Source organism: Myotis daubentonii, chromosome 3 (genome assembly GCF_963259705.1).
Source record: "Myotis daubentonii chromosome 3, mMyoDau2.1, whole genome shotgun sequence".
NCBI lineage: Eukaryota > Metazoa > Chordata > Mammalia > Chiroptera > Vespertilionidae > Myotis > Myotis daubentonii.
Genome location: NC_081842.1, coordinates 90,458,455 through 90,483,327, shown reverse-complemented (window position 1 = coordinate 90,483,327; position 24,873 = coordinate 90,458,455). Strand labels below are relative to the sequence as shown.

Here is a 24,873-nt window from a genome sequence, read left to right as displayed (position 1 = left end):
TCTGCAAGAAGATGGAAAACTTTCAGCAAAACCAAGGTTATTCCTCTGATTGAGATTTTATTTTATCCCCATTCCTTGTTCCCTAGTTTATGCACGCACAATAAAAACCAGACTATGGCAAATAGAATAAAAGGGGAGGAAAAAGCAAAATAGCAAAAACCCAATATGTTATATGCATTCAGATCAATATTAGTAGATATTGAGAAAAAATTATCTTCCAAATCTCAATATAAGTTTAAATATAGTGAACACATTTAGGTTTGTACATACCATCCAATGAGAGACAACATTCATCCTGTGGCCAGTTCTCTTATAGATTCTCACCACAGGAAAATCCATAACTCAAAAAGGAAATTATCCTGAATGGGTTCTCAGCTCTTTTTAAATACTGTTCAGAGAAGGACTTGCATCTCTGCGTTACTTCTGAAAGAAATGCAATATGTATCTCCCAGGGCTGCAGTTCTTGTAAAGGTTTATCTCCCACTTATAAATGACTGTCTATTGAGAAGCAACCAGGTTTTAGAACTACCAGTTTTTCCTTAATTTCAGCCCTAATCTCAACATTTCACTGAATTTGTATTACAGATAATTATGAAGAATTCAAGGTTTTATTAGCTCTTCCTTTAGTTTTATTTCCCACTAAGTCTTGAGTTGATCCCAAGAGGTCAATTCATAGGCATACCCCATATCGTGTTCCTCTCTTGTCCATGCTTCTATTTCAGTTGAAATTTGTCATGATTTTCTTCACAAAGCCAAAATTGTACTTGAAGTTTATCAATGTAATGTTCTCACAGTTTGGTAAACGAAATAACATTTATCCTATATAAAAAAGAGGTAATATGCAAATTGACTGTCATGCCCTGGCACAAGATGACCGCCCCATGTGATCAAAGATGGCAGCCCCATGTGGTCACAAGATGGCCGCCACAAAATGGCCAGCAGGGGAGGGCAGTTGGGGGCGATCAGGCCAGCAGGAGAGCAGTTAGGTGTTGATCAGGCTGGCAGACAGAGTGGTTAGGGACAATCAGGCAGGCAGGCAGGCGAGCGGTTGGGAGCCAGCAGTCCTGGATTGTGAGAGGGATGTCCGACTGCCTGTTTAGGCCTGATCCCACAGGGATCCTATAGGGATCCCACAGGGATTGGGACTAAACCAGTGGTTGGAAATCCTCTGAGGGGTCCCAGATTGGAGAGGGTGCAGGCTGGGCTTGGGGACACCTTCTAGTGCACGAATTCCATGCACTGGGCCTCTAGTATGTAAATAGGACCTTGTTCACCTTAGGATCTTCTTTCTCCCAAATAGCTTCAGTGAGATGTAACCTTTGCAAACGATGCCCCTGTTTATTGTCTAGTTGACACTATCATGTTATGTTGGCACTTTAACAGGTTTAAATCTTACTACATAGGTTCTGACCTACATTTAATTTAACATGAGACAGACCATGTGTCTGATTTTATCACCTCAATGCATAGTCATATGCTGAACTTTATTATTTTTTTTTACTTTTCCTGTCTTATACCATCATTTATCAGAATCTCTACTGCATGGTCATACATTAGAATTTTCATAGTAAACATTAATTGAAACAGAGGATGATTATATTCATTCAAAAAGATATTCATAAGGCATTAGCATATTAAATCTTGAGGTAAAAATTAAGTTTATCTTGGGCCTGAGGTCTGCACAAATTGGGACATTAGTAATTAAGAGAGATTATATATTGCTTTGATATTAATTCATTGACTCCTCAATAGTCCATGTTCTATAAACAATAAATCTGTAACAGGAACAAAAACAAAAATTGGCTTTATTATATACCAGCAAAATCTTTTATCACATTAGGTATGTTTACAAATATTTCTGCTACAAAGCATATTTTGGATTGCTTCAGAGATGTTGCAAAAAAAAAATTGACTACATATCTATAAATCTGAATAAAAACGAGTGGTGCTCTATTAGTGTTATTTTTTCTTCTCATTGGTCAAGAATATTAGTCTCCACTAGAAGCTTACACAGGCGTCTTTACTTTTTTTAGCTAAATAGTTTCTTAATAATAATCTTTTGTTATAAGGTTATAAAAATAAATATATTCTAGGGAATTTTAAAATATTTTCCCTTCAGGCTCATAGTCACCCAAGTTTCAAGTTATACTTATTTTTTAGATAATTATAAAAATGTTTGTTTCATATCTTTCAGTCAACTGAAAAGCATTTCTGTCATTGGAGTGAGCAGATTTGGGGATGCTGTGGGGGATATTTTACTTACTAATTTACTTACTAGTGGAAGGGTGGGTGGATGTTATATTTTAAGCTCATAAATTAATTTATCATCTAAATTTAAAAATGAAATATAGAAAATATGGTTTATATTGCACAATTATTATATGGCAAGATGTTGTTTATTCCTTTCATTTATCTTACCTCAACCTTGCAATAACTGTGGAATTAAGCAACAACAGTTCAAAAATAAATGTTTACTTATTCTCAAAGAATTTAAAGACTAATATTAGAGGAGACAGATAATTTAAATAAACACAACATAATATGGCTTGAAGGAAATTTGAAAAATGTGTTTAGCAACTTGAAAGAGTGATTAAATGTTTCTGAAAAGAGATGCACATGTTCATGTGAAAAAAATTCATAGTGCTAATCAAATAATAATAGTTATCACTAATTCAGTACTTATTAAGTACTAGGGAATTTGCTGTTTTATAAGACTGTAATTCAGAGATAATCTCTACTTGGGTGAAATTTGAAACACTTTCTAAGAACTTAAGTGCAAGGGCGCTCAACAAGGACAAATCTATGAATCGATTCTGTAAATCAAATCCAGGTCAACTGTGTCCAGGCTAAGGGTCAGGACACCTGAGCTTTACCCTCAGTGATGCTACTGGTATTTGCTTGCTGTATAACTTTGGGTAAATCACAATTATCACTGAGCTTGATAAATTAGAGATAACCATACTGTCTCATGTTTTGTTGTTGTTATTGTTTTGTACACCTGTAGAAACCATGGTGCACGCAATGCGTCCTACAGAAATTAATGTCTTCCACAGCCTAGTTACTATCACTCTCTTACAGACATCCTTCATTGTCAATTTTATTGGACATCTTGTGCTATGTTAAATGATGCTGCTCGGTATGTCTTTTTCCTACCTTGCCATCTGGAACATTTCTTCTTATGCTTCAAAACTTACTGGAGATGTCAGTTCCTGATTTCCATTCACCAGCCTCATCTTCTATCCTTACAGTACTTGGTACAAGAGAGGATCATAGCACCAAGCCACTCTGTGCTGGAGTGATTACTCTTGCTCTGCAATATTCTGCAGCTAGAGTCTAGCTTGCTAGACTGTGAGCTGCTTAATGGATTCTCAATGAGTGGAAAATAGTAGATGTACCATCAGTTTGTATTGATATGAAACCAATATATTAAAATTATGAACATTACTTCAAATGTATGCATTCTTAAGTTAACTTAAATCAAATATATGCAAGGCCCTTATTTTATATTGTGCAATTATTATATGACAATAAGATGGAGATAGAGAAACTAATTTCTGATATATTCTTTTCAGCAAGAGATCAAATTTGTAGTATGCAGGAAATTAATCATTCTGGCTCTCTGCTCTTAAAAAAAGAATTAAAAATAATTCTAGTAAAAGGACTGATTGATCACCATTCATTTTTATGTGTTAAGAGATTTTTCCATTTAATTTTTCAATGTAGATTTCTCACCTTGTCCTCACATGTTAGTCTTATTTCTAACGCGTTAGTTTACTTCCTTAGTTTTTTCTTGGATAACCCTGAAATATTTATACAAAATATACCTCTTTCTGTTGAGTTTAAAGTATTTTCCCAGCAACAGATGCCACTTTTCAGAATGCAGGAATATTTTTCCATGATGTAATGTTATTTATAATCCAAGGTAAAATGAGGAAAAAAACAAAACAAAACAAAACAAAGCACCCACGGTAGAGAAGAGATTGTTTTTCATCCATCTTGTCCGTATATTTTATCATAAATCATTTTAAAACACACTTTATAATGCATAGCTTTTCTTAATTAGATCAGTGTTGTCAAAGGAAGTGTGCTTTTCTTTTTCAGTGTTTCTACCAGAAGCAAAACATTCATTTCATTATAATTGATTTTTAAGTTTATTTAAAATGCTCCATGAGGCATAGCCTACTGAAATGACTCATCATGTTTATGGGAATATCTGGAGAATAAAAGTTATCTTTGAATGATTTCTGCATGCTAAAATGTACTTTGAGAATTATTTTAAATAGTTTTTACTATAGATATATTTTTTAAATTTGGGTTTTACATTTCAATTTGAAAATTATAAGAATGTGAGTAGTCAATTCCAAAACCATCAATGAGAGAATCAGCATGAACTAAATACTTGGCTAAACTTTAGGGATATACAGGAAAAAGAAAACTTACTTCTTCTCTATCTTTTTTTAAAAAAATATATTTTATTAGTTTTTTACAGAGAGGAAGGGAGAGGGATAGAGAGTTAGAAACATCGATGAGAGAGAAACATCGATCAGCTGCCTCCTGCACATCCCCTACTGGGGATGTGCCCCCAACCAAGGTACATGACCTTGACCCGAATCAAACCTGGGACCCTTCAGTCCACAGGCTGACACTCTATCCACTGAGCCAAACTGGTTAGGGTCTTACTTCTTCTCTTAGGAGCATTTCCAGTTTGTAAATATCCATATGATAATATGAAAACACAGAGGTTCAAAACTCCAGGATACAGGTTATCCCTTCTAACTTATTTCAGAAAATTCTGAGTCTACTGTTCTTTGAAGAAAGAACTCATAGTCTGTTTTGAAAAGTTAACATCTAGCTGCCAAAGTATAATCCAATGAATTCATTTCTAGAAATACTACGTAGTACGTAGCTCTGAGTTGCATTTTATTTCATTAACTTAATATAAAAGTGTGCATTTTGCACTTATTTTCAGCATCAAAAATCATTTCATGACTGACTTATGCAAACAAATCTGGAGAACTAGCTTACAGAACTACATACGAAGAATAAAGGACGATCACATTATTTGAGTGTACAAAATGTCTTTGTGTAATATTGTATGCTAATACAAGGTGTCCCAAAAAATGCTTACACATTTTTACAGCTGATAGTTCAATTTTGAAATTAAAATATATTTTAATAAACACTGCCTTTATAATTATTCAAAGCGAGTATATACATTTTTGGGATACCCTATATATATAGGTAGATTTACATATTTATTAACAAATATTTTGGTTTCCAGTACTGTGAAAAACACAAAAATGAATAAGACACTATTAATAACTTTCAATTTGTTTCCAATATAATATAGAGAAGAATGGCTAGTAATTAATATAAAAGATAATTTTAAAATAGCAAGAGTCATAAGATAAATGTTTGCAAAATGCATAGTAGGTCATACAAAAAAAGTTAAGACTTTTTTTTTCAAAAGTCTTTTCCCAAAATATATTTCCTTCTTTCACCCCTTTTCTCCATTTTAAGAGGCAAGCATCTCTTGGGAGCCAAGGTAGTGAGGCTTACAACCTGCATATTTCATTTCTTATCACTTTTGTGTATTTCAAATTTCTGCTACTTCCAACCCTGTTAAACAGTTTGGGAACAACTGCTATAAAGGAAAGAACAACTGCTTTAAAGAAAAAACATTCATTAACTTTGAAGCTGGACACAGCTGGATTAAAACCTTCACTGCTATCTTCTGGCTGAGTGAGCAAGTTATGTAATTTTCTTAAACATCAGTATTCTTATCTATACAATAAAGAAATAAAACCTCCCTTACCCTGAACTAAATTATTATAGAACCTAGTAAAATGCTCCAGTACATTAATGGCTGCTCTTTTATAGCAAGATTTCTTCCCTGGATCAAGAAGAAAGGATTAATAGAGAACTTAGAACTACAATGGGACTAGCTGTGGGTGGATAGGGATACAATGAATGGTGGGAGCCACGGTGTAAAGCATGAGAAAAGAGCCAGAAAGTGAAATCCCTAATGTTAGCTAGATTGGAAGATAGGAACTTTGATGTTGAGAAGAGGAAAATAAGCCTGGAAAGTGTTAGTAGGAACATTCTTGTGGTGAGTTTAAATGCCATGCTGAGAAGAGACACTTAATTGCTTGAGCAACAGAGAACTATTGAACATTTTGGATAGAGGAGTGACATGATTATAATTCTGCTTTAAATACATCCTTTGAACAAAAGAGATTTCAAAGAGTCTAGAGGCTGAGAAGCCATTGAAGAGATGATTGTTGAAATAAAAGAAAATGAAACTCTATCATACACTGGGGACATATCAGAAAGGAAGAAGTTGAATGATTTGGAAGGACTTAAGTTATTATTTGCAGGGAACAAATGAAAAGGGATGTTTTATTTTTTAAGGTGAAATAATGCAGGAGAGAGATGCTGTTATGACATAATAGGATTTATTGCGGGGGGGGGGTGGGCGGAATAGTGATTTCTATCTGGGATGATGTGATTAGGGAAATGTTCTTTGTCTAAATGTATCAACTCATCAATGAGTAAATAAAGGTTAAGAGGATAAAATTATTTTAAATTTGTGGCTCCTTAGACCACAAACATATTTCCTATGTTTTATATGAACATCCAGGGAACATCTCAGTCCAGCATTGTACTGATATTTGAAGCTGGTATTTGGATTATGGAGGGGTAAATTGTTATATGATTCACAAACATGGAATCTACAGCCTTAGGGATAACATTGTCAAGAGAATGAGTGTTAAAAGAGAAGAAAGTTGAAGTTAATTCCTTGAGGAATATGTAATTTTACTAGTAGAAAGTAGGTATGGGAAAAACAAAAAAGACAAAGTAATTCAGTCTGATTGATAAAAGAAAATTTAAAATAAGGCAATGATCTGTAGATTAGAAAAAGAAAACCAAAAAAAAGGAAAGTAATAGGGAGAGATTCAATGATAAAGGTTAAGAAATAGCACTTGTTTCGCACTACCTAATCCATGAAGACCATTGAGAAGGTGTTTTTTCTTCACTAGTGTGAGATGAAAACAAAATTAAGATTCGGTTGTAATGGCTTGAAACCTGGAGAATACCTGCATTGAGTTATAGTGATACTTATTTGAATTTAGAGTTTCTGTTCGTAGGAATTATGATGGGGGAAAAAAACAACTTTGAATACTCTGTATTGTATAAAGAAAGAAAAAAATGTCACTGTTGAAATCTTGGACCATTAACAAAAATAGTTACTTTTGTTTTTTTCTCTTCTCTTTTACCTGGGGCTCTTGAGGACATATGTAGCATTGAAATTCATTGTGAATTCTTTTTTGTACTATAATATTTCTGATTTACTGTGCTTTTCTGCCAAAGAATACCCTACTTACTTTCCTTAGGGCATTTGTCCATATCACATGATGCAGAAATTAAATACCAATGTCAATGAGATTGGTTGACTAGCTGTAAGATTTGGTCACACAGATCAGCGAGAACTCAGTCACTGGGGAGTAAGAGATAAACCAAAGGACTTGTGTGCATGCATATAAGTATAACCAATGGACACAGACACTAGGGGAGTGAGGGTGGTATGTGCTAGGGGGTAGGGGGTGGCCCTGGAGAGGTCAATGGGCAGAAAGGAGACATATATAATACTATATGTAATACTTTAAACAATAAAGAATTTTAAAAAATAACTCAGTCACTCAATTTTTTATCACATCATACATAGTTGATAAAACTGACTATATGAGGTAAACACTATAAGGGTTGAGACTATCTCCTCTTTGACTTTTAACCTAGCACAGGGTCTTTCTTGTACATAGCAGGCATGAGTGAATGAGTGAGTGAATGAATGTATGAAGCATAGAATATATGCTAACCTATGACCTAATGCACAAGAAAATCATTTATTTTTACAAGTCAGATGAAGAAACTAGTATTTTGGATTTCAAATCTTTAAAAATACAAACAGTGGTATACTCAATAAAGCAAAACAGTATTTCTGTGTGTTTCTATAGGCATATTTAATAAACATTTTAGGAAAATAATAAATAAAAGATATACATAATTACACTAAAATTATTAATATTGATTAATTAATATAATTACTTTAAATCATAACAGAGAATTTATTGTGGATAACTGCTTAGATGAGAAAGGGAGGAAATTATGATAAATGAGAACCATAGGGTTGAGGGAGGGTTGGTTGATAAAAAGAAAAAATTCAAGTTAAACAATTTATTAACTTTAATTTTTTTCCTCTAAATGTGAATGAATAGTTATTTCTTCATTGCCATTGATTTTGACTTAACTTAAAATTTTGGGATGGACATTGTTTAAAATTCACCGTCCAAATGAGCAACATGCAGGCATTGTGACTATATCATTTTTATATATTTCACAAAGAAAGCTCAAATATCTCTTTTACCCAGTTGAGATATGAAAGGCCTTTTTTTTTTCTTAATAAAACTGTTGGTAAGTTGTCTGCCAGCTATCAAACATGTACATAAAATTTAAAAACATCTGGTGTTTCAGAGGACATCTGTGTTATAGACATTAAGCATTTAGTAGATAATGCTGTAAAATATGAACTAGGCTTTTAAAGAATAAAAGGTTATTCTTGTCTTACCAATTGCTATAATAACATCTATCAGGCAGCAATAACTAAAAGGAAAATTTTTAATGCATTTCAGATATGCCTTTTCTTATGTAGCTGTAAAATATATTAATAGCCTGAAGAATGTAAAGTCAATGAGCTATATATTTATATATTCTTATAGTAAAAGCCTAAGACAGAATCGCTGATTGCTTTAACTCTATACTTGTAACTATAAATGCTAAAAATTTGCCCTAGCTGGTTTGGCTCAGTGGATAGAGCGTCAGCCTGCGGATTGAAGGGTCCTAGTTTCGATTTTGGTCAAGGGCACATGCCTAGGTTGTGGGCTTGATCCCCAGTAGGGGACGTGCAGGAGGCAGCCAGTCAATGTTTCTATCTCTCTTTCCCTCTCCCTTCCTCTCTGAAATCAATAAAGATATGCTTAAAAAATGTTTTAAAAATTTCGTTATCAGATAATTCAGATGACAATTCAGATGTGACCAAAAGATGATATTCTGATCAAATTACTCTTTGGGAGCTATACTTTGATATGAAGCCCTTAAGCCATTGGTTTTACACTTAGAACTTTGAATTTGAAAGAACTCTAACTGGGAAATTAAACCTATTCAAATATTTTGGTTAACCATTTATGCGGAGCTAACTAAAATTTGTATAAAATAGACAATTTTGTCCAAAATTCCCTTAAAGACAATCCCACCTTTCTCATTCTCTGGAGATTATGTGTTCTCTTATTTTTCTAAAAATGTTGAGGTTTTTTTAACAAGATTTATTTGTTTATTTTCATTGTATTTTAAGACTATATCAATCTCTTAAATTTATTTGATCTTATATTTGATGTAAAAATAAAACCTTCTCCCCCCCAAATTTCCCTTTTGACCTCCTCTACTCACCTCTGCATTTTGTGATTTATGGCAGACATGGGCACCAATCTACAAAACCAACACACTCATCGAAGTCAGTAAGGACTCCTATGCTCCTAAATGTTATGCTCCTTATCTTACAATACTTGAAAAGCATTACTTAGTACCTATGTTTCACAAACTTTTCTAGTTAAGCATGCATACATGGCATCAGGTTGTTATTTGGACATAGGCTAAAAAATCCTGTTGTAAGAACAAACGTTTTTTTGAACATTTAGTTTTGATTTTATTTTTATATATAACACAACATTCTTTCTTCTGATTTGCTGGATTGATCAGTTAATGATCCAGGAAGAATTTTTCCCTTTCATTCTCTGTACTGACAGTTGATGAATATATTTACATAAGTTTGTGAAGTTTGGTTTCAGCTGATCTCTCAGTGACATTCTTTTTTTTTTTTTTTAAATATATTTTATTGATTTTTCACAGAGAGGAAGGGAGAGAGATAGAGAGTTAGAAACATCGATGAGAGAGGAACATCGATCAGCTGCCTCCTGCACATCTCCCACTGGAGGATGTGCCCGCAACCCAGGTACATGCCCTTGACCGGAATCGAACCTGGGACCTTTCAGTCTGCAAGCCGACGCTCTATCCACTGAGGCAAACCGGTTTTGGCTCTCAGTGACATTCTTAAATATTTTTGAAATATTCTGCACCAGTGTGTATGTGTATGTGTGTTTAGGGGGAGGTGCGGGGGTGGGGGGGCTCGGGGACGGATTCTTGTAGTGTTTTTTTTCCTCTCCCAATCTCTTTAGCATCTCTCTTAGTCTCCCTTGTGTGCTTCTGATCCACTTCCTTATCTCCAAGTTTCTGTTTTTGTCCTTTTTCTCTTTTACTTCTTCCTGGCCAGATCTCATGTAGTTTAACAGTTTCAATGAGAATCTCTATATTGATTACTTTTAACTCTATCTCCAACTTAAAGCTTTCAGTTGAACTCCAGCTTTGCATGTTCAGTTGCCAAAGAAAATCAACACTCTTCTATAGAGACATACATAACACTCAATATGCCCTAAAACCAACTCATTTATCTGGTCCCAAACTTATTCTACTTCTTATATTGTCTGTCAGTGAATAGTGACACCTTTCTTTTTATCTCCATCAGACACTGAACCTTCTCAATATTTGTTCCAGACAATCTTTTAACTTCTCTCCACCTCTACTCCCACTATTTTTACTTCAAGCGTCCTTTACCTCTCACCTAGATGACTGCAAAAGCCTCTTAAATGGCCTTCTTGCCTCCAATTTTGTTTCCCTTTAATCTAGTCTCCATATTGCACACACAGTATCATACAAATGAGAATCACAATAATTTTATGGTCATGAAATAAGATCCAAAGTCCTTAACCTGGCATACAAAGTCATTTTCAGCATGACCTCTGTTCATTTCTTGTCACAACACACATTGTAACCTTCTTGTAATCAACTTTGAAACCCCACTTGTCATCCCCAGTTACTAGCATCTGTAGAATCTACTTGTTCTTTTGAAGTTAATATTCATGACCATTCAGTATTACTTGATAACTTTTGACAAACACTTTTGTTTTGTACCTTTCTTCTGAGTCGTGTTCTAAGTATTGTTCTGAGTTTCATACTAAGGTCTGACCACTATATTAATAGCTTTACTTACTGCTTTTGCTAAACTTATTTTGCTTTTTTCTCTATAGTCTCGCCTTTGTTGTAAATTATAAAAATTGGGCATCCTTTTCTTTAGTCTAAATATCTCCTCAAAATATTAGATTCAACTGCTACAGCATTCTGGCTGGATGATTTCCAGAACTCCAAATTTGACCTGGTCAAAATCAATGTCAAATTCTTCCTCAGTAAGCCAGATACAATTTATAAATCACTTTACTAGTTTTGTGAACATTGGACTGTAGCCCCTCAATGTCTCTATAGCTTCATCTGTAAAATGGCAATAAAATAGTACCTCCCTCAAAAGCTGTTATAAGAGTTAAATAAGTCACTGCATGTGACGTGTGTAGAGCAATGCTCTGAAAAAAAAGAGAGAAGGTGATATGTGCATGTTAGTTAATTTTAGCTATTACTTTTTTGCTTTTAAGGGTAATTTTTCCACTGCTGGATCAAATATACAATATTCAGTTATTTCTAATATTAGTCTTCTGGTTCTTCTATTCTCATTTTGTTATTATTTCTATTCATTATTTTATCTCTTTGCTTTTAACTACTGCTCTTCTCTATAAGAACTGTCTAACATATTTTCATGTTTGTTATACACTTAATAAACAGGTTTTTAATTGATGATAGTGTTGTTCTGTTCCAATAATATCACCTACCTACATTTTGGTATGATTAAATATTTCTTGGTTTCATTTTCTATATCAAGTAGTTAATTTAATTGTTTAACTTTAACCCCCTATTTGCTATTTTTGTTAAGCACAAACATATTGCCAAAATGACAGCATATAACATGAAAATATAAAAGGAAAAGTTGGCCAATTTATTACAACCTATATTAAGCATTGCATATCATGGGTGTTAATCATGGTTTTCTGCATATGCAATTTGACTTCAGGAATGACAACAATGCTAATTAGAGAGAAATAGAGATAAACTGTAATTAAAGGGAAATAAAAATGTGTTTATGGACACCTTTTCTTGGGAAAAAGAAAGGTTCCAAAGTGTGTAAGGCATTAAGAGAAATTGAATTTCTGTTATTAGATTCTATGAAAAAGCATCCATAACATATAAGCACACCTCAAGAGGTTGGATTTTAAATGAACAATAAATTATTGTGAAGCTCTTAAAAAGGTATTTTGTGTATTTCTTTTTAAGATTTAAAAAATTACATTTTTTATTATAATACCTTTAGGCAGAAACTAAAGTAAAATATACCATATGCCAAATATGTTCTTCCAGAAACTAGTAGAAAATAATAACTTAGGGCTAAGGTTTTTATTAGGTTGTAACGATTTTTCCCTCTTATGAATAAAATGAAAGTTTTAGGGGAAAAATACATTGTTCTCTCAAGTTGTTAACATGTGTTTAATCGACTGAGGAAGGTATTTTAGCTACCAAAGACTTCTAGGAAATGAAGACAATCCAGTGAGTCTGGAACCCTGAAAATAAAGATCTTCAGTTGCAGATCTTCAGTTGCCTTTTAGAAGTTATTAGAGAATTTCCATGTCCAAGGAAATATATAGAGTTTTTGTTTTGTTTTACTTATCTCTGAAGTTCTTGCTGATCCAATAGCAGTTAGTTTTCTGACTCAGAGTCTCCCTTAACTTAGTTTCTTCAGACTTTCCCTTCTGAACACTAGTTAATCCCATGTTGTCTACATCCTTTGAGACTTGTTCTAATCGATCATAACGTAATTTCAACTGTAGTTGTCCCCCCCCCCCATCTTCCCCTCACCAGCATGTCTATGGCCTGCTTCTCTAAACCAGGTTCTCAATAATAAATTTCTTGTAGTTCTAAATTCTATAACTTCTTTTTTCTGACTTAGAACCAATTATTAGGTAAATTTGCTTAATAGAGGCAGAAAGTCTTTGGAGGATAATTTAACTTAATTTACATAATTTAATTGGTGCCTACCTCCTTCCCTCTCTCCACATTCCTGCCTAATCTCACGAAGTAGATGTCACATCTTCATTTTACACTTGAAGGAACCTGAATAGAATAATGTTATGCAACTTGCCAAAGGCCATAGAGTTAATAAATTGCCCAGGTGAGATTCAATCCATGCCTATATGAGATTTCCATCATATTTATGTGCCTCTAGTGACAGATATTTGGAAATCAATGTTGGAGAGAATAAATACTTAGAAGGAGAATCTGGAGATAGAACAGTAATGTACAAATTGTTCTTTGGTTTCCTCTATAATTGTCAGTGTTTCCATAAGCTTTTGTTTGACTCTTGCTATCACTGTATTAAGACATTTAGAGATAGATGATAGATAGATAGATAGATAGATAGATAGATAGATAGATAGATAGATAGATAATAGATGGATAGATGGATAGATAGATGATAGATAGATTAAATTTATTTATTATTTGCATAGGAACTGTTATAATTGGAGGAGTGGTATAGCTAAGGAACACCCATGCTGTTCTTGGTGATTTAAATTGATTGACTAATTCAATCCAACCTTGTTTTATCCTCAGTCTTCCTAAAACTTAAAGATAACTATATTTATCTTTAATCTCTAGAATCATCCCTTTCCTTTTTATTTTATAAAGACAGGCATTCCAATGGCTCCTTTCCCATTTCCAAGGATTCTGGTTTTTGAGAACAGTGGATGAATGCACATATAATTCAATTCTAAAGTACCTTGGAATATATTACCATGTGCTGCTAAACTGGACTACACAGACAGATATACCTTGAAATTGTCCTTCTTCCTTTGTCTCAATATGATATTTATTTTGCTGTCTGTTACCATCTATCAGAAAAGAAATATTTTGTTGAACTTCCTTTTTTGTTATGCATAACTAGAATTCTTTTCTCTATATAAGGTTTATTTTCTTAGACTTAGACTTTTTATTTTTCCCCAACAATAACAATACTAATATATATATATATTTCCATTACTATGCTAGGCACTGTTAGACCCTTTGTATAGGTACCCCTATATTAACCCTACTGTAAATACTGTTGTTGTCTTCATTGAGGAGTCTGAGGAACAGGCAAGGTCTGTCACAGCTGGAAAGTGTCAAAGTCTGATGCTTAGATTCTAAGAAAGTGTGAGGCCAGAACCCATACTCTCAAGAATTATTCTCTTCTTCCCAGACTAATTTTCTTTCTTAAAGTTCAAATTAATGCAAATAATGCAATTCAGTTCAGTTCAATAAATACTTATTAAGGACCATTATATTTAAAAAATAAGCCAATTTTATGCCATAACATTGTATTTTATATACCTAGTTAACCTAGGTGATGTAGTTTTTTATTTTATTTTCTGCTTTAGCTTTCCTATATGCATCCCATCCTGATTAAATATTTTGTTTACATCTGACCTTTTATAAGCTTTTGTTGTAAAATTTAGTAGTATTTTCAAAAGCAATCATTTATTTTTAAAATATGTAATATTTATACATGCTATTCTACATACATTAAGTGTCAAGGACCTTAATAGTTGATAATTTATTGTATTTTTTTTTTAATCCTTCAACGACTTTCTGCCTCTATTAAGCAAGTTCACCTAATAATTGTTTCTAAGTCACCAGAGAGATTTGGCCCCCTAGAAAATGTTTGGTAATGACTGGAGACATTCTTTTATTGTAACTACTTGTGGGAAACTGGTAGCTATTGGGTAGATGACATGGATACTACTAAACATCCTATAAGACACAGGACAGCACTCCCAAAAGAAACAAACAGAAATTATCCAGACCAAAAAATGTGGCTAGTGCCAAAACAAGAAGTCCAGTGGAGCCCTGGGGCCCTTTACATTAGCATGACAAATAGGAACAGGTTGCTCACTTCCCAGACAAATAATAGTGGTTCCATTCTCTTTAGTTTTATTCTACTCCAAAATAACACCCTCCGCCCCCATCCCCCCCAAAAAAAGGTCCTCTCACCATTCCTACTGTTTACCATTATTTTAATTAGAATCCAATGTCTTAGGGTCTTTTTTTCTTGAAAATATAAATATGTTGATGATAACTGACTCACACAATTATGACATTTTCAACCCCAAATTGAGAGTTTAGCTCTAAATGCTTTCACTGTGCTGTTGATGTTGCTTGCTAAAGTAAATATCCATACTTCATTCATTTACCAAAACGTTGACATTCTATAATGCAACCAAACAGGTATCTAGCATCTTAATTTCAAATCTCTTTACATGCCCTTTTCTGTGATCAAGAACAAGCTTTTTGGTTTTTGTGAAATTGCGTTTGCCTTTTCAGTTTGAGCACAATTGTCATTTAGTAAAAGAAACTTGGCTCCACTATTTCTTAATGTCTTCCTTAACAAACATGGGATTGGACCACATCTCACAAACTCCCACTGGGCAGCACTTAAGAAGTGAGTAATATTTCTGTCTGTCTAAGTCAAGTAATCCCAAATGTAAGTAAGTAATTTACAGGAAGGCATCAGGGACTGTTACAATAGACATATTGCAATATGTCACTGAAAATCAGCATCTCCCCACATGTTTGCATGTTTGATCAACAGCCAGATGGAATCTTTTATCACATTTATTTAATCTGAAATACACATGGTAATTACTCTGGACCTTTGATTCAAGGCCTTATTAGTGTCTCAAGAGAAGTCAGGAAATGAGTTTGTTGTTTGCAAACTGCTGTAGCCATGACCCTCTGGGTAGAATTTACATCTATCACTGCCTAGACTAGAATACTGTTACAAACAATATAGTATTTCTAGGAAATAAGGTAAAGTAAAAGCTTTGTTAATCTATGTAAGAAAAGAAAAGGGCATTGCTGAGTGGTTGACCTATGAACCAGGAGGTCACGATTCAATTACCAGTCAGAGAACATGGACTGTGGGCTCAATCCCCAGTGTGGGAGTGCAGGAGGCAGCCAATGGGTGATTCACTCTCATCATTGATGTTCTATCTCTTTCTTCCTCTCTGAAATAAATAAAAACATATTAAAAAATAGTTGAAATGTATTGCTGAAAGATGGGGTAATAGAAGACTTCAACTTAATTTTGCATATTTTTTAACATTTGGAAATTTATATTATGATTATGTCATTTTATTTTCAAAGTCAGAGAAAAGAATTTGAAAAAAATACACATGTACACCTCGCTCCTCGCACACATGCACAGCCTTCCTAAAGTGTTCACAAAAGAAATGACATTGTTTTATATTTTGTTGAGTTTTTCAAGACTTTGAAATCCATATAGCAGATTATAACTAAAAAGGAGAGACATTACAGGTTTCTATTAATATAGGATAACATGACTAATGAGAGATGGTTAATTAAATCACATGCCTGCCAGAACAGGTTTGGCTCAGTGGATAGAGCGTTGGCCTGTGGACTGAAAGGTCCCGGGTTCAATTCCGGTCAAGGGCATGTGCCTGGGTTGTGGGCACATCCCCAGTGGGAGGTGTGCAGGAGGCAGCTGACCGATGTTTCTCTCCCATCGATGTTTCTAACTCTCTATCTCTCTCCCTTCCTCTCTGTAAAAAATCAATAAAATATATTTAAAAAAAAATCACATGCCTATTCTGAAATGACTTAAAAATGTTGTTGCTTGATCAAAACTCTAATAATGGCTATTACTGTAGTCCTAATAGTAAAATATTTTGCAAAATATTTTTTATTCCAATTAAAATGTTAATTTAAAAGTATAAAATTATCCTATCAATATTTTATTTTATTTTATTTCACTTTAAACCAATGCAGTATACACTGCAAATACTTTAGGGCTATCTCACATCTCAGTTGAGAATTGCTTTAAGTTTGGTGATTTCTTTATTTCCATTAACACAACTATGCTATCATTTCAAATTAGGGCAGACCTTGAAAAATGTCAATTGTACAAACAAACAACACATATTGACTATCTATCTACTCTGTACTAAACACCATCCTCAGAACTTCCCAATTCAAATTCCTTTTCAACTTAACAATTCTATAAGACAAATGATCAGTAAAGACAATCTTTTACAAAGAGTGAACCGAGGCTCAGTGAGACTAAACTGTTCAGGGTAACTCAATCATAAGTGGTTGAGACTATATGACTATAAAAACATATTTAATTGAGTCTATGATTCACTTAGTATCACATTTTTATGAATTTTCCCCCCCAAAAAATGGCTTTTTTTTTTTGTTGTTGTTGTTGTTGTTTTTAATTCTTCTCAGATGAAGAACTGGTTTAAGACTCTTTTTTTTTTTTCTGTTTTATACTTACAACAATAGACAATCTTACTGGTAATATAGTACTTAAAATTCCTTTTATATGTAAAGTTTAAAAAAAAGCCTTGTACTGTTGTTCTGTGGTTAGAGTATCATTGGCATATGCACCAAAGGCTTGTGGGTTCATTTCCCCATCAAAGGCAATACCTGGGTTGCAGGTTTGATCCCTGGCCCCGGGTTGGGTTGGTGCCAGAGGCAACCAATTAAAAGACACAATTATTTTCTAGTGCTCCAATGTGAGGTTTATTCAACTTGACCCAGGAATGAGGATGGAGTTCCTCAACATTGTTTTAAATTAGGGAGAAACACTGAGGTTGTAAGAACTTGGAGTCTACAAATATTACTGTTACCATTTAGGAATATGTATGTACACTACCTAAGTTTTCTTATTATTATTAAAACTATACACCTTTTAAAAATTGCCTTGACAAAAACAGTTCTGGTTTGAAAAATCACTTTGTTTCTTTAAATAACAGGGTATATGCAGGGGGGACCCCTTGATGAGCCAATATTGCACTATGGATACATATCTATGATTACCTGCTCTTAGAACAGAAAGTGCTGTATATAGAAATGTTGCCTTGAGGCAATAGTTGCAAACCAATGCAAACTTCTGTCTCTGTATTTGGAAAAAATAAAAACAGGCTTTTGTTGCAAAAAAAAAAAAAAAAAGGTATTTGGACCCATGTTGCTCAGTGGTTGAGCGCCGACCCATGCACCAGGAGATCACAGTTTGATTCCTGATCAGGGCACATGCCTGGGTTACAGATTCAGTTCCCAGTTTGGTGTGCAGGAGGCAGTCGATGGATGATCCTCTCTCATCATTAATGTTTCTGTCTCTCCCTCTCCCTTCCTCTCTCTGAAATTAATAAAAACATTAAAAAAAACAGTTATGAGTCAATAACTGGAGGAACAGATATTTAACACATTTCTTGTGCTGAGGTGTAGCCTTACAATATGACCTTGAGGAAATAACTTAGCTCTTTGTTATTTTCTTGATGTGTTATCTTATAAGACAATTTGAACACTTGATGAGAGAGATTCTAGAAAAGATTACAGAAAAAGTGATTTTATGTGGAGGTGGAAGAGACAGGAAAGAAGAGAAATAAACTACACTCCATTTATTATAGAAACAGAAATAAACAGTTATACTAAACATGGAAGACTGATTATGACTACATTATATTTCCAGTCACAATTAGAATATGATTTATTTATGGTTATACAATTAATGATACTTATGAAGGACATAGTTTCTGCTTCTGAATTGTATGTTTATTGCTTAAATAGAGGAAAGTCATAAGGCTCTTCCATTAAAATTCTAGATACTAGATGCCACTTTAAAAAGGTTTTAGGAATCTATTTTTATGACCATAAGACATAGTTTAGAATATAAAATAGAGGCATTTTAAAGTTGGCATTTAACTTTTTCTTCAGTTTACTTTAAATGACCTTAAAGCTTTCAGTGAGGAATTTTCATTTGTATGCTTAGACTAAAAATGCTACGTAATAATTGTTAAAATGAATAATTATATTTTATGCATAACAAGAATTTATGCCCAGTGCTTTTTAATTATGATGTAGGACAAAATTTTACAAGTAATTGTACTTCATATTTACTTGCAAGGGCAGAAGTATTTTATACATATGTCTGCCACTTAAATTGACCTAATATTTAGGTCAATTTCCTCTGAAGAATTTGTTACAGGCTTAGTTAGTTCATTTTGGATACTTATTCCTTAAATTTAAAAACATAGTTCCTTAATTAATGAAATATTCCAAAATTTTATGTATGTTTAAATTGAAAGCACTGCCATAATTTAAGCATGTTATGTTTTGTGCAAACTTTATTTTTATTTATTTTTGGAACAATGGAGTTTATTTATATTCACAAACATGCATACAATGACTTCTGTCATACTCAGTGTCTAGATCTGCATGCTATCTGACCATTAAATTATTAATGGTGGTAAGGATAAAGTAGTCCATGACAAATATTAAATATCAAATTATGTACAATGGACCCAAATCTCCAAGAGTTAACTACACTGAAGCTTCACACTAATATTTTCTTCAGAATTCATGTTATTAAAAAAGCTACTAAATTTGATACAGCCTTCTTTCAAAGTTTTTTCTATAGTTGAGTGAGTAAATAGAATCAGGAATGATAAGTGACATTTTGAATTGATTTCCATAATATAGAATTCTAGATACTTAATTCATTTTTATTATAACTCATTAACTAAATTAAGAGACTGGATATTTTGTAAGGAGATAATTTGAATTCTAAGCAAATGTTCTACACTACCTTTGGATCTAAATATATTTACTTGTGAACTTGCCAAATCTAGCCATCTATTACAGCTTTAGCCATTTTGGAAAATAAGTTCTGAATTATAGGGTGAGAAGGAAACTCAGTAATGCTTGGACTTTGATGTTATTCTTCCACTCTCCTCATGCAATGGTGTCAGTAGAAAATCAATGCCGAAAGAGCAAAGGATCTCAGGAAAGGAATCCCTCCTGAAACCTGGGAAAGCTGTTCACATGAACATTTCTTTTCAGCCATCTATTCGAATTTTCACTTCCTTCAATGACAATACGCTCACACAAGTCTTTTTCATTTTGCATTCGCATCTGTTTTCAATTTGGAGTTTGGTACCTAAGATACAACAAAAGTATTTGTTAAATATTTACTCTAAAATCTACTAAATTTTGTCTGATAATAGTAATTATTTTGTGAGATTGACTTGTGGATAGAATGAGTTAACTTATTAAAACATTTAATATGATAAGAATAAAGCTTTAATAAACATTAACCATTACTGTCATTATCTTTTATGGAAAAAGTTTTTTAATAAGACCTTTACATGCATTGTTTCATTCATTCCACGGAAAAGTTATATGTGGCTCATATCACTACTTTCCTGTGTTATATATGTGGAAACTGAAGCAGAGAGATGTTAGGTTACATATTGGTGACATGGCTTTTTATTTTAACATAATTTTATATTTGAAAAAATAACAGGGTGAGATTCCAGTAAGCTTAAGATTTTAATATTTAAAATATTCACAAGCCTTTCTTACTAGTATGTAATCATCTCCCCTAAATGGTGTATAGAAAGGACATGTATATTAAATTCTTCTAAATATATTTATTATTATGACTGGGAATCTGGTTCACTGACCATTCATAATGGATTTAAACCCTTATATAAGCATCATCAATATAAATATTATAATTAGCACCAGAATAATCAATTCAAAAAAAGTAGTAATATATAATTTGTTTGGATGAATTGACTAGTAACATAGTACACATTTTAGATTTATAAAGGGAAATTATTTTAGCAGTAGTGGTATTGTGTTTTTGGTGCATTGTCTCATAATAAATAATATGTTTCTACATGTGACTATTTTATCACAATAATTTCTGTATATAGACAGACATTACAAACAATTGGTACAGACTAAACATTTAATGTTGAGCACTATAAATATTCTCATTGTCAGGTATTTATTCTTTATATTTTCTTAGTATTTAAAAATAAATCTGTCCTATTATTGTTTCCTTTAGAAGCATACTTAATTATTTTCAGGTGTGTTTTTTTTTTAAGTTTAGTTTAAAAAGAAACACGCTTAAGTCTAGATTTCACCCTTCTGCAGACATCATTGCATGTAATTTATGTAACCTCTAGTCTGCTGAAAAATACTTTAATTCATCTCTTTAGATTTGCACAGAGCACATTGCCCAATAGACATACGGTAATGTCACATACAAGTCATTTGTCTTCCTTTTCAGTGGTCGTTCCCATTTATTCATTTTATGTGTGTAGGCTGAGACCAGTGATGTACACAAATTTAGGTATTGTTGACATTAAAGGCAGAACAGTCCCTAGTTAGATGATATGAGGCAACTGGAGAAAAAACAGTAGCTTTTACAGATCATATAAATGTAAAAGAAATTGATGTTATAGAATGAATTTGAGTATATTTTTTCCTGAAAATAAAAAAAAAATATAAAATACAGGTTTGTTTACAGTTTCTAGCATTATAAATCTCAATATTTGATTTACATTACATTTATTAACATCTATTGAATGTGACTTATATGCACAGATTCCATATAAACTGATTTCAACAATAGCTCACTGAGGATGGCAGAGAAGATATATATTTTTATTTATAGATGGAGGCAACTGAAACAGAGGAGGACAAACTGAAACTAGTACTTGGGTCTCATAGTTCTGAGTGTCATATTATTTCTGATCTTTTCTGATCTTAGAGAGACTACTGCTCAATGCAGGAAAATTATACTCTGTAGCATATGCCTAATGGATAATTTAGCTGAATTTTTCAAGCGGTAAATAACTCAAAAATGTACCCTGATCTTCCTTTGACTGTGTAGATAACCTTAAAAACTTCATTTCTTTCCCTTTCCTCCTGCTATTACACAGGTAATCTCCTGGCAAGCTCCCTCCCCCTTTGATGTCAGTGCTAAAAGAGGTGAAGCATTTTGTGAAGGGCCCTTAGTCCTAATAGCTACACTATTCTCTGGTTGAGAGTACTCTCTGGATTGTTCAAATTCTTCAGAACTGAGAAATTTCCCCATTTAAAGTACTCAAGAAACTACAATTCTGTGTTCACCAGAGAAAGACCAGTGAAATGCAGAGAATTATGCTAAAATCTATTTTACCCCAAAATAAGAATACCTTATCAGAGAAAATTTCCACTTAGATTTTTGTTTTCAAGGACAGAGTATCTTATTCAAGTACATATTTTATTTGGTCCCAGAACATTATTAACTATTTACAATACAAGTTAATGATATCAATTTTATACACTTAGAGAAAGTGAGTCATAAAAAATGACAAACAGAGCTTAAGAGGGACAGTTCTCAGAAGAAAGAAGCTGGAGGGCAATGCTATGAAATTAGTGTAGAATGCAGAAACACTTCACTTTTGTATCTCTGATAATCACATTTCACTTGCTAAATAAGTTTATAAATTGATTATATCTCTAAGCTAAACAACCTGGAAACACTGAAGTCAAAACAAAACAAATAAACACAACAGTGGTTTTATGCTTATTGTCAAAATCTTTCTGAATAGGAAATCTGTGTGCTATTATACGTAGAGAGTTGTAGTGGCATTTGTTGCTTATCAGCTTGGCATGGAAACAAATTTATGGTGCAGTAAATATATATAATTTTAGTGGAAAGGCTAAGTGTTGTGTTTGCTGGCATTTCTTTTCCCATTATTGTAAACCTGTTATAATACATAGACTTAATTTAGAGCTCATAGATTTAGAGTCCCTATATACTTTTTAAAAAATATTTTGATTGGATTTATTGGGGTGACATTGGTTAATAATGTTATATAGACTTCAGGTGTATAATTCTATGATATCTCATCTGCATAATGAATGTATTATGTGTTCACCACCCCAAGTCAAGTCTCCTTCCATTACAATTTATTCCCTGTTTACCTTTTCTTAACTCCCCCAACCCCCTTCCCTTCTGTTTATCACCATCCTATACACATCTTTTATAGTTAAAATTATGTGGAAGCCATGCACACAAACAAGAATAATATATTTTCATGTTTTCTATCCTTTAGAAATTATTCTCAAATATTTTTGTCAGAAATAGTAATTGTACATAAAATTAGACGATAACAGATGACCTCTGAGTAAACGTAGTGATATATTTCTCTCCAGGGACTTTGTTAATGGCATATACTGCTAAAGGACAGTACACTTTTTCTCCATAAATTTTGTATAACTAAATTTAATGGTTTATGATAGTGACCTTCTTTCTGAAGTATTACTCTATTTAAAGGGGGAAAGTAGGCTCTTAAGTACATTAAAAAATTTAAATTTAATGTTAGAATCAAATTATCTGAAGCATTGAGAACAAATCTGCATGAGTCATTTTACTTAGCAAAATTTGCTAAAACATTTACATAGTAGCAATATTATTATATTCAAACAAATAATTTACTACCGTGAAGGAGCAGTAATTCAGGGCTCAGCATAGCAAATTGGTATCTAAAAATCCAAATTCTGTCTGGAATTCAGTATTAGAATTTTATAATAACCATTCACTCACTCAATTTTCTTGGTCCTAAGAACTGTGTGAAAACGTTGTTGCAGCTATATTGCAAGTGTAAGATTCCACTTTATTTTCAAGAATACTTATCTTTGGGTGAAAATAAACTAAAGCAAGTGAATTAATTCAAGAGGAAAAAAACATCTGAATATAGAACTTCAGGCCTAATTAACATGGAGAGACTGGTCACTGTTGTTTGGACTTTGCATACATAGATGGAAAGAAGAAATTACTACAGGATGAAGAAACAACACTAATAGGGGTCATTTAGCAAAGATGGGGAATGAATCCCTCTCTATAATGAAAGAAAATATAATACAATTAAGTGAGAAGACAGTAGAAATTACCTCCTCAAACTGCTATTCTCCAAATAGGAGACATCTGACACAGCCTAAAAACTTTCATAATTATTTTTAAAACTTCTCAAAAATTATTCCAGTAACTTGCTTAGGCAAGCTGTCCCACAGTTTATCAATCTCTATATTAATAATAGCTATGGTTTTCTGAGTCAACACATTTTACAGACATTGAATAAAATAAGCCATTTATAATACAGAACTTGGCACAGATTAAATATCAACAAATTATTCATTCATTTAATCTTCATTCATCAGACTCCCAGCACACTCATTTTATCCAATCTCATGTTATAGGAATCTTTCTCTATTGATACCTCCCTCCATCTCTCAAATATTCAGACACTTAGAATGAGGCATAGTCACCACATAAAGTCCTGACATAGTCTTTTAAAAAGATAAAAAGGAACCAATATTTTTCTCCACAGAAGTTTATACTTGCCACTTGCCCCATCTCTCTCCCATATAACTAACATTTAGATAACGCTTGCATTGCATCGTGTCAGACATTCTTCTAAGCCCTGTATGCCCAGGAATGCATGCCGCCTTTGACCCTCCTAGAAACAAAATATTCACATTCTCCAGATGAGAAGGCTAGGAATCTCGGCCACAATCAAACCAATAGCAATAGGTGGCTTAAGGGTTGGCATAAGCAATTTGTAAACCCAGGATTTTGTGAGCAATTTCTTCCACTTGAAGAGCTTTCAGTGACTTGTCTGCTTCATGATACTACTTCTTCTATTTGTATAAATAACACACAACCTAGTTTCATTCCAAGATTGATTTCATCTGTTGTTCTTGACATCAATTATTACATCTCAACTGCTATGAAACACTGGTGTGTGAGTCGACAGAGGCCACCAGTATAAAGCAGTATAGAACCTAAGGCAAGGCACAACTCAGCTACAAGTGACTCACTAAAAGAAATTCATCTGCGCCCTAACCGGTTTGGCTCAGTGGATAGAGCGTCGGCCTGTGGACTGAAAGGTCCCAGGTTCGATTCCGGTCAAGGGCATGTACCTGGGTTGC

General features: G+C 33.2%; 1 protein-coding gene across 2 annotated transcripts in view; it reads left to right on the top strand.

Annotated features, from left to right (window-relative positions):
• CADM2 (cell adhesion molecule 2) overlaps positions 1–24,873 on the top strand; it is a 1,236,504-nt gene that overhangs the window by 1,193,182 nt on the left and 18,449 nt on the right. The window lies entirely within an intron of this gene.